This window comes from Schistocerca piceifrons, chromosome 3, assembly GCF_021461385.2.
Source record: "Schistocerca piceifrons isolate TAMUIC-IGC-003096 chromosome 3, iqSchPice1.1, whole genome shotgun sequence".
NCBI lineage: Eukaryota > Metazoa > Arthropoda > Insecta > Orthoptera > Acrididae > Schistocerca > Schistocerca piceifrons.
In genome coordinates, this window is record NC_060140.1 from 379,795,903 (window position 1) to 379,811,709 (window position 15,807).

The 15,807-nt window shown below is 46.6% G+C and overlaps 1 protein-coding gene and 1 pseudogene across 1 annotated transcript in view; both read left to right on the plus strand.

Annotated features, from left to right (window-relative positions):
• Nucleotides 1-15,807, plus strand: part of LOC124788674 — a 67,793-nt gene that overhangs the window by 25,003 nt on the left and 26,983 nt on the right. The gene's annotated exons all lie outside the window — the stretch shown is intronic.
• On the plus strand, nt 14,558-14,676 carry LOC124790395 (annotated as a pseudogene).

Consider the following 15,807-nt stretch of genomic DNA (forward strand, 5'->3'; position numbering starts at 1 on the left):
CTATGGGCAGGTGTACTTGAGAGGTTAGGTTCACTCACTTCGTTATCGTCTTTATTGTTTACAGTAATAACACATACCTTTGGCTTTGCAACATTTCTCCTTTTCTTAAAAGCCTTCAGAGGATTTCTAATAACTTTACTTTTACTCATTATTATACTTCAACAAAACAGACTCAAGAAACAGAATTAATTACGAATATTTTCGCCGGCCGAAGTGGCCGTGCGGTTAAAGGCGCTGCAGTCTGGAACCGCAAGACCGCTACGGTCGCAGGTTCGAATCCTGCCTCGGGCATGGATGTTTGTGATGTCCTTAGGTTAGTTAGGTTTAACTAGTTCTAAGTTCTAGGGGACTAATGACCTCAGCAGTTGAGTCCCATAGTGCTCAGAGCCATTTGACCCAACGAATATTTTCGAGATAACGACAGAGTAAATAAACATGAAACAATCGACAATCACACCAGCGATATATATTGAACCATCCAGGTTAGCCACAACACATACTTTATCTCACATCACTAAAATGTACCTGATGAACACGGACGTTAATAATAACACCATTTGACAGCAGTTTAACAGCGCCACAGTGGGTCACGCCCATGTAGAACACATTTCAAAAAAAATTTAAAAATAGTTGTAGTCTTCGGAATTGAATAAATTATATATCTATTAAAAGATAATAGTTTGCAGATTCAGAAAACGCAAAAAAGTAAAAATTGAACTTTTCATGATTTTGAGCCTTTCCGGAGCCCCTTAACGACGACGGCCGGTGTGCCGGCCATCCTGGATGTGGTTTTTAGGCGATTTTCCACATCCCCACGCGTCGCAGGCATTTGAAAACACGTCCGCACTATTTCACGATTTACACTAGACGCAGATAGCTCGGGTACACTAATTCCTTCCTGGGGGGTACGGGGTGGCGGCAGGAAGGGCATCCGGCCGACACTAACACTAACGCTGCCAAATCCGTTGTAACCACGCCGACCGTGCGATCGCTATGGAACTATGGCGTACGCGAAAGAAGAAGAAGAATAAAAGTGTAGAATTTTAATAACATATATTTTATTTAAAAAGCTACAAGTTTTCAGTAAGAAATTCGTAGGCATTCCTTTTCAGCAAGCCCACATAGAGTGAGGTACATAACCTTTTGGCTGCGGTAGCCGTTGCCTCGAAACGTACAGCGTCATATTTAATGCATATCGTTCCGCACTGACTGTAATACCTGAGTATGCGGCTTACTTGAGCACGAGGAGAGTCAGCTGCTCCTTCTGCAGAGTGAGACCGAGCTGAGAGAGTTCAGCTGACTTTGGCTCGTATATCTGGAATGTTAGACGGCGCACAAGGTGTTTGTCTTTCGTGATGCGGGGATATCACGCCGTGTTACTCACATGTACAACTATGTGACGTATTGTTGGTGCCGCATCACTATTTACAGCTGACTTCGGCTTTTTCCGCTCGCTATGCCCTTCTTCGTGCTTTTATTTTCTTTTTCTTTGTTTCATACCTGCCGTTATTCCGCGAAATGTTCATCTCTTCGGTGTTTTCCAGCTCTCAGGGACGAAGCGGTCGGTGACTTGTCGCTACATTGAGTGCCATATCCCACACCCTCTTGAAATTGTCAACACTATCCACGATTCCCTTATTCCTACATTTTTCTGCTTTCTTCGTTCTTCGTTTGCTGACCTTGCCGTATTATTTCCCGTGCTTCCTCTAACCACTCAACTAAGTCTCCACTTTGATACCTTCTGTAGTGCTGTTACCCATTTCTGCTTGATTTCACTGCTCACATTCGACAAGACGTAATGATGAAAGTACTTAACGAAATGAATATGCGTGAAACATGATTATGATTGTTATTATTATTTCTATAACATTGCTCCCTCGATTTTTATCGAAGCTCGAAGCTTCATTGTGAAAATCTTACAATTCATGCACGATTCAAAGTATTGGCCATCGCTGACCACTTCTTTCTCCCATCTATCGGGCAGTATGCGAATCTAGCGACGGAAGAATTGGGCGCCTTTTGAGGAGATCCATGTATCGATCCACTTTTGTACTTGTTCATAAGACCGGAAGTGATGATCTGCCAAACATTGTGCCATTGATCGAAAAAGGTGATAGCCAGTGGGAGGAATATCTAGAGAATACGGTGGGTGGGGTAGGACTTGCCATTGTAACGCTTCCAAGTATGTTTTGAGGGATTCTGCGACACGGGGTCTAGTATTCTCATGATGAAAAATCAGCTTTTCAAGTCTGTCGCTATATCTTGGCCGTTTGTCTTTCAAGTCTCGGCTGAAATGCATCAGTTGCTTTTGATAACGATCTCCTGTGAGTGTTCCCGTCGGTTTCACTAGCTTCGAAAATCTCTCTTCCACCGCCAAGCCGGTCTTCGACGTCAAAATCTTAGTTCGTGGAGCGTTTAAATCATTTTCACTAACGGGTGCCTCGCGATAGGTGTTATCTCAGCCTCAGCCGCAGCTACTTCGTGTTACTGCAGAAAATTAAAATTCCCGCAAATGACGAGAATTAGCCTCGTAAGTTGACATATTCAGTTGAGAATAACTTTATGACGCAATAGCAAATGGACGATGGCATTCTGTTTCCAAACGCCTCAGCTTATTGTATGACACCGCCTGCACTATATATGGCGATACTACCATGTGTTGCAATACGGCGAAGCGAAGTTGTACACCTATTATTATTATTAGTTTTTGTTGTTAGTTTTTCTGTTGTTCTCATAATACATTTATCGTGACTTAGTATGTATTTGTGGTTATATGTAAGAGAGGGCGCGAAGGCCATAATCTTGCAATGTGAAAAAAATATAGAAACAAATAAAAATTAAAGAAGTAACTAGAAGTAAGGAGAAGATCACAAGAAAACAAGTGAAATGGAAAACATAAATATTACTGTAACATTAACGAAATGGTAAAAATGTCGAAATCGTGTGGCGTTGTTGACTAGGAAACTCGACGTGGTGGGTTCAGCCGCTGGTCGGAAAGCGTGTTCTTCCACCGCCCACATTGGCCCATTTCTTTGTGGATATGTGAGATTGCGTCGTACGTGTATTAACGGAATGTGGTTGACTGTAATCGTTGCCTGTAATTTTTTTGTCTTGTATGAGAATGTTGATGAGACAAGGGAGAGGATGAAACCCAGTGCCGGCAAATAGTCTGCTCCTCTCGAAGTGCACATTGGGGACCGCAGAGCTTAAATTATCCATCCGGCGGTCGGATCACTATCAACAGTGTCACACGCCCTCATTTCGTGAGACATTACGAAGATGTTTGGACTTTAATCAAGGACATTGGCGCAAAGACTGGCGATCAGGAACTTTGCTCCATCGCTCTTCACCTTTCCGGTCAAATACTGGCAGAGTAGATTTTATCGACCACAAGCATTCGATCTGTTGTACCTCCGAGACGAGCGCCACCACATTCGAGCGCGCTAGCGACTTTGGGTACACAGGGAGGTTCCTCGGGGTGACAGGTGGACGGCAGCTGAACCGAGGGCGTTCTTTGTTGGATTCTAAGAGATAATAAAAGATCAGATGGTTAACCTAATTGAAGGTGGCTATACAGATGACATAAATGATCATTAATTGGAACCCTCAGCTGCCGACAGGTGGTGTTGATATACTTCGATGGGGACAGCTCAAAATGTGTGCCCCGAGCGGGACTCGAACCCGGGATCTCTTGCGTACCTGGCAGTCGCTCTATCCATCTTTTTTTTTCTGACTGCTTGTAGCTCATTCACAGAAGGGATAAAAACGTCAGCGTGGGCAAGACTGGAACCGCGAACCAGAACAGACGCCCTTTCACAGGTCAGCGGGTTCCTACTTTTTTTAACACCCAGTTCCTGAGCGGAGAAAATCTCCGACCCAGCTGGGAATCGAACCCGGGACCTTAGGGACCACTCAGCTACCAGGGCCGGACATCCATCTGAGCCACCGAGGACACACGTGAATAACGCGACTGCAGGGACTGATCCCTTGTATGCTTCCAGTGAGATGACATAAGAAGACATTCAGGAGCGTCTTAAATGCTTATAGCTTAAGGCTACAACGTATGGAATAGCTATGGCTGTGACGAGAAAATGATTCAAAGAAATGTTGTTTCCAAAGGCCTATCTGCCTGCTACCGAACATCACGTGAGAGAGATATTCTAAAAGCTGCACTCTAAGAAAAAAAAACTGGTCACAAACTGATATTCGTACAAGTATCGACGGAAAACGCAAAATTGTTAACTTTGAATCAGTGTGTGACGCTGCAGCGCGGTTTCACCGCACATCCCGCATGGGCAGTAAACAGGGGACGTTTTGGTACCGGGGCATAAAATCTTTGCGAATTTCATTCCGTGCAATCAACGGACAGTAACTATGTCTCGCAGACAGGCACGTGAACAATGTACGTACATATCAACATTTGAAAGAGTGAGTGTAACTGGGCAAGAAGAATCTGGTTGGAGTAATCGACAATCGCTCAGCATTTGAGTAGGTGCGGTGCTGAGAGCGATGGGTGAATCACGTGGAACACGGCGTCAGTAAGGAAGCGGTCGACCTAGAGAAACGAGGAACGAGCAATCGTCAGAGAGTCACACATAGCCCCGGATTCCTCATCAATTCGTCACCATTAATCCGACGTGCAACTGGTGCTTCAGTCATTAGAGGAACCATTTAGAGGCGGCTCACAGAAACGGGGCTGAGCTCTGTACACCAAGAAGCCCGCCGTTTGCCGTGGTGTCGGGCATATTCTGCCCGGAATCTCATTGACCGGAGCAGAGTTGTCTTCAGTGATGAGCCCCGCTTCGAACTCAGCCCACATGACAAGCGAAGACGTGTCTGGAGACGCCACAGCCAGCGGTGGGACACCAACCCCACTGTCACCCACCATACGGCCCGTCAAACAGGAGGGATGGTCTGAGGTGCCATTACAATTCATCCGCGCCACCCTCACAGTACAGCGGTATGCAAACGATATTCTAAGCCCCGTTCCGTTACCTTTCATGGCAGACCATACTGGGCTTATATTTCAGCAAGATCGTACCGATCCACATACGATGAGAGTTTCTATTGATTGTCTTTGGGCTTTCCAACCTTACCTTGGCCACCAAGGTCTCCGGATCTCTCCCAAATTGAGAACGTTTGGAGCATTACGGGCAGGGCTCTTCAACTATTTCGAGATTTTCACGCTGTAACTCCGGAGAACAACCAACAAATCTCTCATTCAGTGCCAAGCCGAATAACTGCTTGCATAAGGGCCAGAAGTGTACCAGCGCCTTACTGACTTTCTCAGTTTGTGAAACTCTTTTTCTCAAATATGTCATCCAATTTTTCGTCCGCCCCCGGAAGCTGAGTGGTAAGCGCGACAGAATGTCAATCCTAAGGGCCGGGGATCGATTCACGGCTGCGTCGGAGATTTTCTCCGCTCAGGGACTGGGTGTTGTATTGTCCTAATGATCATCATTTCATCCCCATCGACGCGCAAGTCGACGACGTGGTGTCAAATCGAAAGACTTGGACCCGGCGAACGGGCTACCCGACGGGAGGCCCTAGTCACACATTTTTTATCCAGTTTTTCTGAAACTGTAATGATTTTGTTTTTGACTTAGAGTGTATAAATGGCAATCAAATGAAAACGAGACATAGTAAAAGTGCAAGTAAACTGTTTATTATTTCAATAAGTATTCACCGTTGGTGTTGGTACATCTATCGGTTAATGCCTCCATGGAATAATGTTGGCGGTTGCCTACGAAAGTCTGATTGCACCCAGCCGTGTACATCGTCCTCCGAAAGAAAACAGATGGTCACAAATGTCTCTTTTCGAAATACTGAAGGAGCGTAGGGAGAGATTTCGACTGTATGGGGCATGTGTAATGGCTTCCCAGCGAAACTTCTGTAGAATAAACAATCCGTCAACAGAAATGGCCGCCCGCATGTTGCCTAGGTTGTTTCGGATACGCTGCAGAAGTTTCGCCGGAAAGCCATTACACATCCTCCATGCAGTAACGATTTCCAAATTTTTGGAAAGAGAGACATTCGTGGCCGTCGATTTGCAATCACGGTTCCGTAGCAACTGCAAACATTTTTCCATGAAGACATTGAACCGTCTTGTCTCGCAGTGGAATAAATGTAGCCGCGCGGGATTAGCCGAGCGGTCAAAGACACTGCAGTCATGGACTGTGCGGCTCGTCCCGGTGGAGGTTCGAGTCCTCCCTCCGACATGGGTGTGTGTGTTTGTCCTTAGGATAATTTAGGTTAAGTAGTGTATTAGCTTAGGGACTGATGACCTTAGCAGTTAAGTCCAATAAGATTTCACACACATTTGAACATTTTTTGGATAAATGTATTAACAGCTATAACGATTACTTTTGAAATGATAAACAGCTGACTTACTATTTTTCCATCTGTCTAGTTTTAATCCAACTGCCTTCATACAACAGTCACTAACATTTTTGCAACAGGGATAAAGGTATCTTCTGCGCCAGAATAGTGGCTCTGTATGACACAAATTCCGTCAAATAACTCTTTCGTATATAACTGGGAAGAGATTATGGAGTAGAAGTGTATCGGGTGTGGGGATTTTTTTGGCTGTCATTGCAGCCGTTTGAATGGCTTGCCGCCAAGAAGTTTCATCCACTCTCTGCACAGAGCAGAGTACGTAAGTGGAGTCGACTTTAGCAACCAAAGCGTCTTCTTGTCACATTGCAATTAAAATGGTTTCTGCAGAAAAAATGGTTCAAATGGCTCTGAGCACTATGGGACTTAAAATCTGAGGTCATCAGTCCCCTAGAACTTATAACTACTCAAACCTAACTAACCGAAGGACATCACACACATCCATGCCCGAGGCAGGATTCGAACCTGCGACCGTAGCGGTCACGCGGTTCCAGACTGAAGCGCCTAGAACCGCACGGCCACAGCGGCCGGCGGTTTCTGCAGATGTAAGGTTTAGGTAGGATGCCTTATTTATCTAACATGTGTGAGCAATAACTTCTGTTAGATAGAAAATGTTCTCTGACCCTTCCCAGCGACTCAAGGCGGTTTTTTACTATGGCTGTGCCGGTGAGAGGTGACAGGACGTAGGCACTCCACGGCGTGTATGTGCTATGTGTGTTGCCCTTTAATCCAGTTATCTGCTCAGCGTGAAAAAAGACTAAAAAAAGGTAAAGTTCAGCGTTCTGATCCTAGACGCGCCAATCAAGTATAACCGACGGCCATGTCGTCCTCTCCAATGGCGTCACTTGGAGGGGTATGGAGGGGCTTATGGCCAGCACAGCACTCTCCCGGTCGTTGTCGGGTTTCTTGACCTTGAAACCGATGTTAGCCGGTCGGGTACCTCTTAAAGTGGACTCTTGTGGCTGAGTGCACCCCGTAGCAATCCTCCCATGAAGGAAAAGTCACTGGCATTAGCGAAAGTCGAATCCGGGTCCTCCGCATGACAGTCAACCACCTAAGGAGGCGTTCGTAAAAGTAGGTAAGTCGAGCAAAATTAAAATTGATGATTCGCTTCTAAAATACCTTTCTCCGCTTAGACAAACTCATTCCTAAGATATTCTAACCCAAATCACGCTATCAATTTATTGGGATAGATAGTACGTAGCACACCACGTTAGAAGACCCTGCTAGATCCGTTTAATACGTTCGCCGCAGGGCCAGTGAATTCAATAAAAAAAACGACTAGCGACGCCGGGAAACGTCAGCGAGGAACTTGTCTCTAACAAAAGTGCTTCCTCATGAAATAATCTCTCGCTAGTCGACGTTGATGTAAAGATACATTGCTCAAAAGTATTAGGGGAAAGTGATTTTGGGCGTCTGCCATATCCCACTGAGAAGTAATTGAAAACTGGTGTTACCAAATTATACCTCTATCTTTCACAAATTAAATACGCAACAAAACTTGATTACATCCTTGATCGTTTACGTGTAAAGAACTAAAATGCCCGACATCTGTCGAAAACAAAGTGGAAACAGTCATTCATGCCGTCATCTTGGGTTCTTTTCATTGGACTTTGAGAGGTTTAATAACGCGTATGCTCCCCGTGAGCGTTTATCATTGCCTGATACCTATGTGGCACACTCTGTATAAATCTATGGCGGTCACCCTGTGGTATCCGTTTTCTTTCTTCAATGAGAGGCTACGAGGTTCTTAGAGAGTCTATGTTGGAACAGTACGACAATGAATACATCTGTCAAGCATGTCACCCATAAGCACAATAGGGTATAGGTCGGGACTCACCGCCGACCATTCCATCACATGAACGTCCAGGCTTCGCAAGACATCCCTGTCGATTCCCGCCACATGGGACTTGGCATCAGAAGCAATTCAAGGCCACCACCGTATGCAGCAGCCACCACATGATCCAACAGTGTCTACTCGGTGTACTGCCTGGCGCTAAGGCTATCACGGACAGTGACAAGATCCGTATGGCTACCAACATTGAAGCCTCCCCGCAACATCGCAGAACCTTGACGGAATCTGCCGATTTCCTGGACAGCATTTGGCAGGTATCGCTCACACCGGTCTCCGTTCGCGAACACTACCATCATCCTGCGTCAGAGGATATCTGCGCTCGTCCATGAGTGACACGTTCCGCCACTGGCAATGATGCTAGCTGACATGGGAACGGCAGAACTGAAGACGAGCTGCAAGATGTTGGCGTGACAAGCGGGGTACTCGAACAAGACCTCTCTGGGTCGTAAGGTCCTTTCATGTAACCTATTCTTTACAGTCTGATCGGACACTGCGGCTCCACAGGCTTTTCTGTGATCGTCTTGCACTGCTCTGGCGATATCCACGCGACGCCGCGACGCTTAGATGGACAGACATCAGTCTTCATGTGATTTTTTTTAACGCGTTAGCGACCTTGTCCAACGCGCATTGTTTACTGATCTGCCTCCCACTCGCGTGTCCATAACCTGTGGATGAGACAGAGATATTGGCATCTGCCGCAACACGGCCGTAAGTCAATCCCTTTTGGATGAAAAGATCTAGGTTGTATATTGCACTCCATTAAGATGTCGTAGTGCATGTGACTGACTGAATACCATGCCCACAAATGACAGCTGCTATCTGTGCACCTCACTGTAAAACATTGGAACACAGGCCCTCAATTCCATCTGAGGGGTGGCCTGTTACCGTAACGCATAAAAAAGCCAATAGATGACGAATGATTTCCATTGCTGCCTACATCGAAAACGAAGATCTGAAGCCATGCAATAAAACCCGAGGTACAGCCTGTATCATAATAGATTTAGTATACCGGACCTTGATGCACGTGTTCCCCTAATGCTCCTGAACGATATACACTGACGGGAAAAAATGCGATACCAAGAAGGATTTGTGCCACATAAACAAAAGTTGGTTTCCGTGTTTCTACATCTGAAAGACGATGTCTGTTCAAATTTCGCACCACTCGCATAATAGTAGTGCTAGTAACGCCACTGCGGGGATGCAAAACAGATTTGCTTTAAATACACACTGTAATGGTCGTGAACGTTAGTTACCTTTGAGACTGGACGTAGTGAGCTGACGTCAGTCAAGAATCCCTTTGACGCGAAAAAGACGCCCTTATCAACACCTCACTGAGTTCGAACGAGGTTGTGTAACAGGGCTACGAGAAGGTGGCTGTTCCTCCTGCGATATTGAACAAAGATCTGGCAGGAACGTAGCCACTGTACAGGTCTGCCTGCAGCGGTGGTCACGAGAATGTACGGTTTCAAGAAGATTGGGCTCTGTATGGCCAAGTGGCACTGATGAGAACTAAGGCCTTCGTGTTCGATGTATGGCTCTGGCACATCGTACTGCTTCTGCAGCAGCAATCTGAGCAGCGGTTGGCTCCGCAGTAACACAACGAACTGTTACAAAACGATTACTTCAGGGACACCTCAGAGCCAGACACCCTGTAGAGTTCATTCCACTGACCCAAGTCGCCACCATTTACAACGTCAGCGGAGTCAAGCGGGAGCTCACTGGGGAGTAGCATGGCGGTTTGCTTTGTTTTCTGATGAAAGGTGGTTCTGCTTCGGTGTCAGTGATGCCGTGTGTTGGTTAGAAGGAGGCGTGGAACCAGCCTGTCTGCATGCTAGACAGACTGGACATACACCTAGAGCTGTGTTCTGCGGAGCACTCTCTCTGTTATCCTGCACACCCTGAATGGAAATCTGTACGTCAGTCTGGTGATTCGACCTGTTGTACTGCCATTCGAAAACAGCATTCCGGGGTGGGGGGGGGGGGGGGGGAGGAGGAACTCTTTTCCAAGAGGATAACGCTCGCCCACATACCGCTGTTGTAACCCAACCCGCCCTACAGGGAGTCCACATGTTACCTTGGCCTGCTAGGTCACCAGATTTGTGTCCAGTCAAGCACATATTGGCCACAACTCCGGCGTCATTCACAAAACATCATTAACCGTCCCTGTATTGACCGAGCAAGTGCAACATACACGAAACTCTGTTCCACAGCCGGACGGTGTGACCGAGCGGTTCTAGGCGCTTCAGTCTGGAGCCGCACGACCGGTCGCAGGTTCGAATCCTGCCTTGGGCATGGATGTGTGTGATGTCATTAGGTTAGTTAGGTTAAAGTAGTACTAAGTTCTAGGGGACTGATGAACTCAGATGTTAAGTCCCATAGTGCTCAGAACTATTTGAACGATTTTTCTGTTCCACAAACTGATATCCGGCAGCTGTATGACACAATACATGCACGTTTGCATGCGTGCATTCAATATTCTGGCGATTACACTGGTTAGTTACAGTACGTACCAGCATTTCATATTTGGAATGGCTTACCTCGCGCTTACATTAACCTGTGACCTTGCAATGTTCTTCACTTACGGGGAGGTTTACTATCTTTGGTCCGAAAATAGCATGTTCCGAGAATTTTTTTCTCTGGATGTATTATAGATACCACTGTCAAAATGTTTATTGGTATTTCCTCTACAAACTGGTATTTTTTTCGACCGGAAATGTCGAAGAGCAAAGATGGAAGTGCCGTCTGATCGAGACAAAATTTCGATGTAGACCTCCATGCGCGGTATGTCACAGGTCAGCCGGCTCGTCTGAAATCAAAACTGAGTTGACGTTAGCGAAGTATATAAGATTCTTTACGAGTTGTACCTCACTTAAGTTATTTGAACCATAGGAAACAAAATGGCTGCCATTTGAAAAAATAGGGTTTTTTCACCGATTTTTCGACTTCGTCGGCCAAGTAAAAATATATATAGTCGTTGGATAGGAATAAAAGTGGTACACCTCCTAGACAATTTAGATAGCTTCGTTGGAAACAAAGAATCATGCCAATCGGTTCAGTAGATTTGAAGTTACCATACCGCGCGATAAAAAAAAAATGTTATTTCGAGAAAAACGCGTTTGAAGTTTTGACTACATATAAATGCAATATTACGCAACGTACGTTCAATCTGATATTCCGATTCCATAAACTAGTCCTTCCTCTTCCTCATAGAGGGCGTTCTGCTCGATCTGGGCCATCCTGCGCTGCTCCAGAGCCGCTGTACGGCCGGTGACAAGCGGTTTTCGGCCGCTTGAATCCGGTGGTCGTCCGAATGCTTGGCGAACTGCGTCGAATAGAGTCCCAGGGTGACATCCATTTTTGTTGTGGTCTTCAGAATTGCTGAATACCCTTCGTTGAAGCTGCTCACTGCCAGAAAGGCCGCAATCTCCACAGTCTTCGCACCAGAGTACAAATTCTTGGGGCGTAACTTCCAAACACACGCGTTCAAAATTTGAATTTTATGTGATTCCTCCCAAGCACCGGTACAATAACTCGTCCTGTGAAAGAAAAGAACTGGTGCGTGAAAAAGGCCGATTTCCGGGAGGTGCATTTTTTTTGTTCAACCGCGAATAACAAACATTTCCGTTCCGTATTCGGAAAAACTGTTTCAGGAGTGGATTCTAAACATTTTCATGGGTCCAAAAATGCAGTTTAAAAAAATCGATGTTTTGAACCAAAGGATATTAAACCTCCCCTTAAATACGTTACCTAGACAAATGTATTCCTGAAATTTCATTACTCTACATTGATTATTTTTTGGTACTGCGACTTTTTTTTCAGAAGTGTACTCTTTAACGTCATTCGAAAGCTTCTGAGAATACGATGCGTAATGTCTCTCATACATCTTAACTGCAGCTGTCTTTCGTAACTTGAGAACGAATCCTTACTTCTTTTTGTTGACAGGTGAGACAGCTGTTAACGTCACCAAGTCGCCTTAGGGAAACTGAAGCTGCCCGCCGGCGCCGCGCCGCGCCGCGCCGCACGTGTCGTACACAGGAGATGGGGTGAGGAGGGAGTGGAGAAGAATGAGACGCGGCGGCGGCGGCGGCGGCGGCGGCGGCTCCTCCATCCTTGAGGCTGCCCGGCCGAGCGCTCTTTGTGCCAGGCGAGGCGGCCCGGGCGCGCCGATCAATACGGCGACGCCCCGCGAAGGCTGCGGCACCTGCCAGCACAAAAGTCGCTACACTTCTTCCTCTCCCGGCACCCTCGCCTCCACGGAGGCTGCGGCCTTCTCTCAGAAGCGCGCCGCGCTCCAGCTACTGTCACTACGGCGTCCGAGAATTCCCAACTGCCTCTAGAGTGAGCAGAGTTGACAAGTCGTGTTCTGCAAGAAACACAAAGCTGTACTGGCCTTTATTTCTACATCTACATCTACATCTACATGATTACTCTGCAATTCACATTTAAGTGCTTGGCAGAGGGTTCATCGAACCACAATCATACTATCTCTCTACCATTCCACTCCCGAACAGCGCGCGGGAGGAACGAACACCTAAACCTTTCTGTTCGAGCTCTGATTTCTCTTATTTTATTTTGATGATCATTCCTGCCTATGTAGGTCGGGCTCGACAAAATATTTTCGCATTCGGAAGAGGAAGTTGGTGACTGAAATTTCGTAAATAGATCTCGCCGCGACGAAAAACGTCTTTGCTTTAATGACTTACATCCCAATTCGCTTATCATATCTGCCACACTCTCTCCCCTATTACGTGATAATACAAAACGAGCTGCCCTTTTTTGCTCCCTTTGGATGTCCTCCGTCAATCCCACCTGGTAAGTATCCCACACCGCGCAGCAATATTGTAACAGAGGACGAACGAGTGTAGTGGAAGCTGTCTCTTTAGTGGACTTGTTGCATCTCCTAAGTGTCCTGGCAATGAAACGCAACCTTTGGCTCGCCTTCCCCACAATATTATCTATGTGGTCTTTCCAACTGAAGTTGTTCGTGATTTTAACACCCAGGTACTTAGTTGAATTGACAGCCTTGAGAATTGTACTATTTATCGAGTAATCGAATTCCAAGGGATTTATTTTGGAACTCATGTGGATCACCTCACACTTTTCGTTATTTAGCGTCAACTGCCACCTGCCACACCATACAGCAATCTTTTCTAAATCGCTTTGCAACTGATACTGGTCTTCGGATGACCTTGCTAGACGGTAAATTACAGCATCATTTGCGAACAACCTAAGAGAACTGCACAGATTGTCACCCACGTCATTTATATAGATCAGGAACAGCAGAGGTCCCAGGACGCTTCTCTGGGGAACACCTGATATCACTTCAGTTTTACTCGACGATTTGCCGTCTATTACTGCGAACTGCGACCTTCCTGACAGGAAATCACGAATCCAGTCGCACAACTGAGACGATACCCCGTAGGCCCGCTGCTTGATTAGAAGTCGCTTGTGAGGAACGGTGTCAAAAGCTTTCCGGATATCTAGAAATACCAAATCAACTTGAGTTCCCCCGTCGATAGCGGCCACTACTTCGTGCGAATAAAGAGCTAGCTGCGTTGCACAAGAACGATGTTTTCTGAAACCATGCTGATTACGTATCAATAGATCGTTCCCTTCGAGGTGATTCATAATGTTTGAATACAGCATATGCTCCAAAACCTTCTTAAACACTGGTGCGACCTGCGCAATTTTCCGATCTGTAGGTACAGATCTATAGGTGAGCGAGCGGTTGTATATGATTGCTAAGTAGGGAGCTATTGTATCAGCGTAATCTGAAAGGAACCTAATCGGTATACAATCTGGACCTGAAGACTTGCCCGTATCAAGCGATTTGAGTTGCTTCGCAACGCCTAAGGTATCTACTTCTAAGAAACTCATGCTAGCAGCTACTAGCTATTTACCCAATGTTGTCTGGTTACTCATGTGTCCCAAACGTGCATTGCACACGACAATCTTCGTTCATAATGGCACCACGTGTTCCACATTTAAGCTTTGCGTGTCAACACTTTTCCACCACCACCCACACAAGTTTTGAAGGCCTAACATATCTGTGCTGGAATACGCTGAAGCGACAAAAGTCATGGGATAAGTCCTAATGCTTCCTTTTGCCCGGCGTATGCAGCAACTCTTCGTAGCATGGACTCAGCAAGTCGTTAGTGGTCCCCTGCAGAAATACTGAGCCATGCTGCCTTCATAGCCGTCCACAATTGCGGAAGTCTGGCCAGTGTAGGATTTTGGGCACAAACTGACCTCTCGATTATGTCCCATAAATGCTCGATGGGATTCATATGGGGCTATTTGGGTCGCCAAGCCAACGGCCTTGCCGCAGTGGTAACACCGGTTCCCGTCAGATCGCCTAAGTTAAGCACTGTTGGACTGGGGCTAGCAAATGGATGGGTCACCATCCGGTCTGCCAAGCGCTGTTGGCAAGCGGGGTGCACTCAGCCCTTGTGAGGCAAACTGAGGAGCTACTTGATTGAGAAGTAGCGGCTCCGGTCTCGTAAACTGACATACGGCCGGGAGAGCGGTGTGTTGACCTCATGCCCCTCCATATCCGCATCCAGTGATGCCTGTGAGCTGAGGATGACACGGCGGCCGGTCGGTACCGATGTGTCTTCTTGGCCTGTTCGGACGGAGTTTACTTTTATTTATGCGGGTAGCCAAATCATTCGTGCGAACTGTCCATAATTTTCTTTAAACTAATCGCTAACAGTTGTGGCCCGGTGCCCTAGCACAATGTCACACATAAAAATACCGTCGTTGTCTGCGACATGAAATCCATGAATGGCTGAAAATTGTCTTCAGGTAGCAGAACATATCCATTCCCAATCAATGACCGGTTCAGCTACGTCAAAGAACCCAGTCAATTCCATGTAAACACAACCCACAACAGCTCATGGAGCCTCCACCAGCTTGCACAGTGCCTTGTTGACAACTTGGGTCCATGGCTTCGTGGGGTCTGCGTCACACTCTAACCGCACTATCAGGTCTTACCAAATGAGATCGGGACTTATCTGACCAGCCCGCGGTTTTGCACTCGTCTAGGGTCCAACAAGCCCAGGACAGACATTGAAGGCGATGTCGTGTTGTCGGCAAAGTCATTCGCGTCGGCCGTCTGCTGCCGTAGCCCGTTAACACCAGATTTCTCCCCACTGTACTAACGGATACGTTAGTCTTACGTCCCACATTGATTTCTGCAGCTATTTCACGCACTGTTGTTTGTCTGTTAGCACTGACAACTCTACGCGAACGCCGCTGCTTTCGGTCGTTAAGTGAAGGCCGTCGGCCACTGCGTTGTCGGTGATGAGAGGTAATGTCTGAATTTCAAAAAACTGGTTTAAATGGCACTATGGGACTTAACATCTGAGGTCATCAGTCCCCTAGGACTCAGAACTACTTAAACCTAACTAACCGAAGGACATCACAAGCATCCATGCCCGAGGCAGGACTCGAACCTGCGACCGTAGCAGCAGCGGCGGCCGGCTGTCTGAAATTTGGTACTCTCGGCAATGCTCTTGATGCTACGGATTTCGGACTGTTGAATTCCCTATCGATATCCG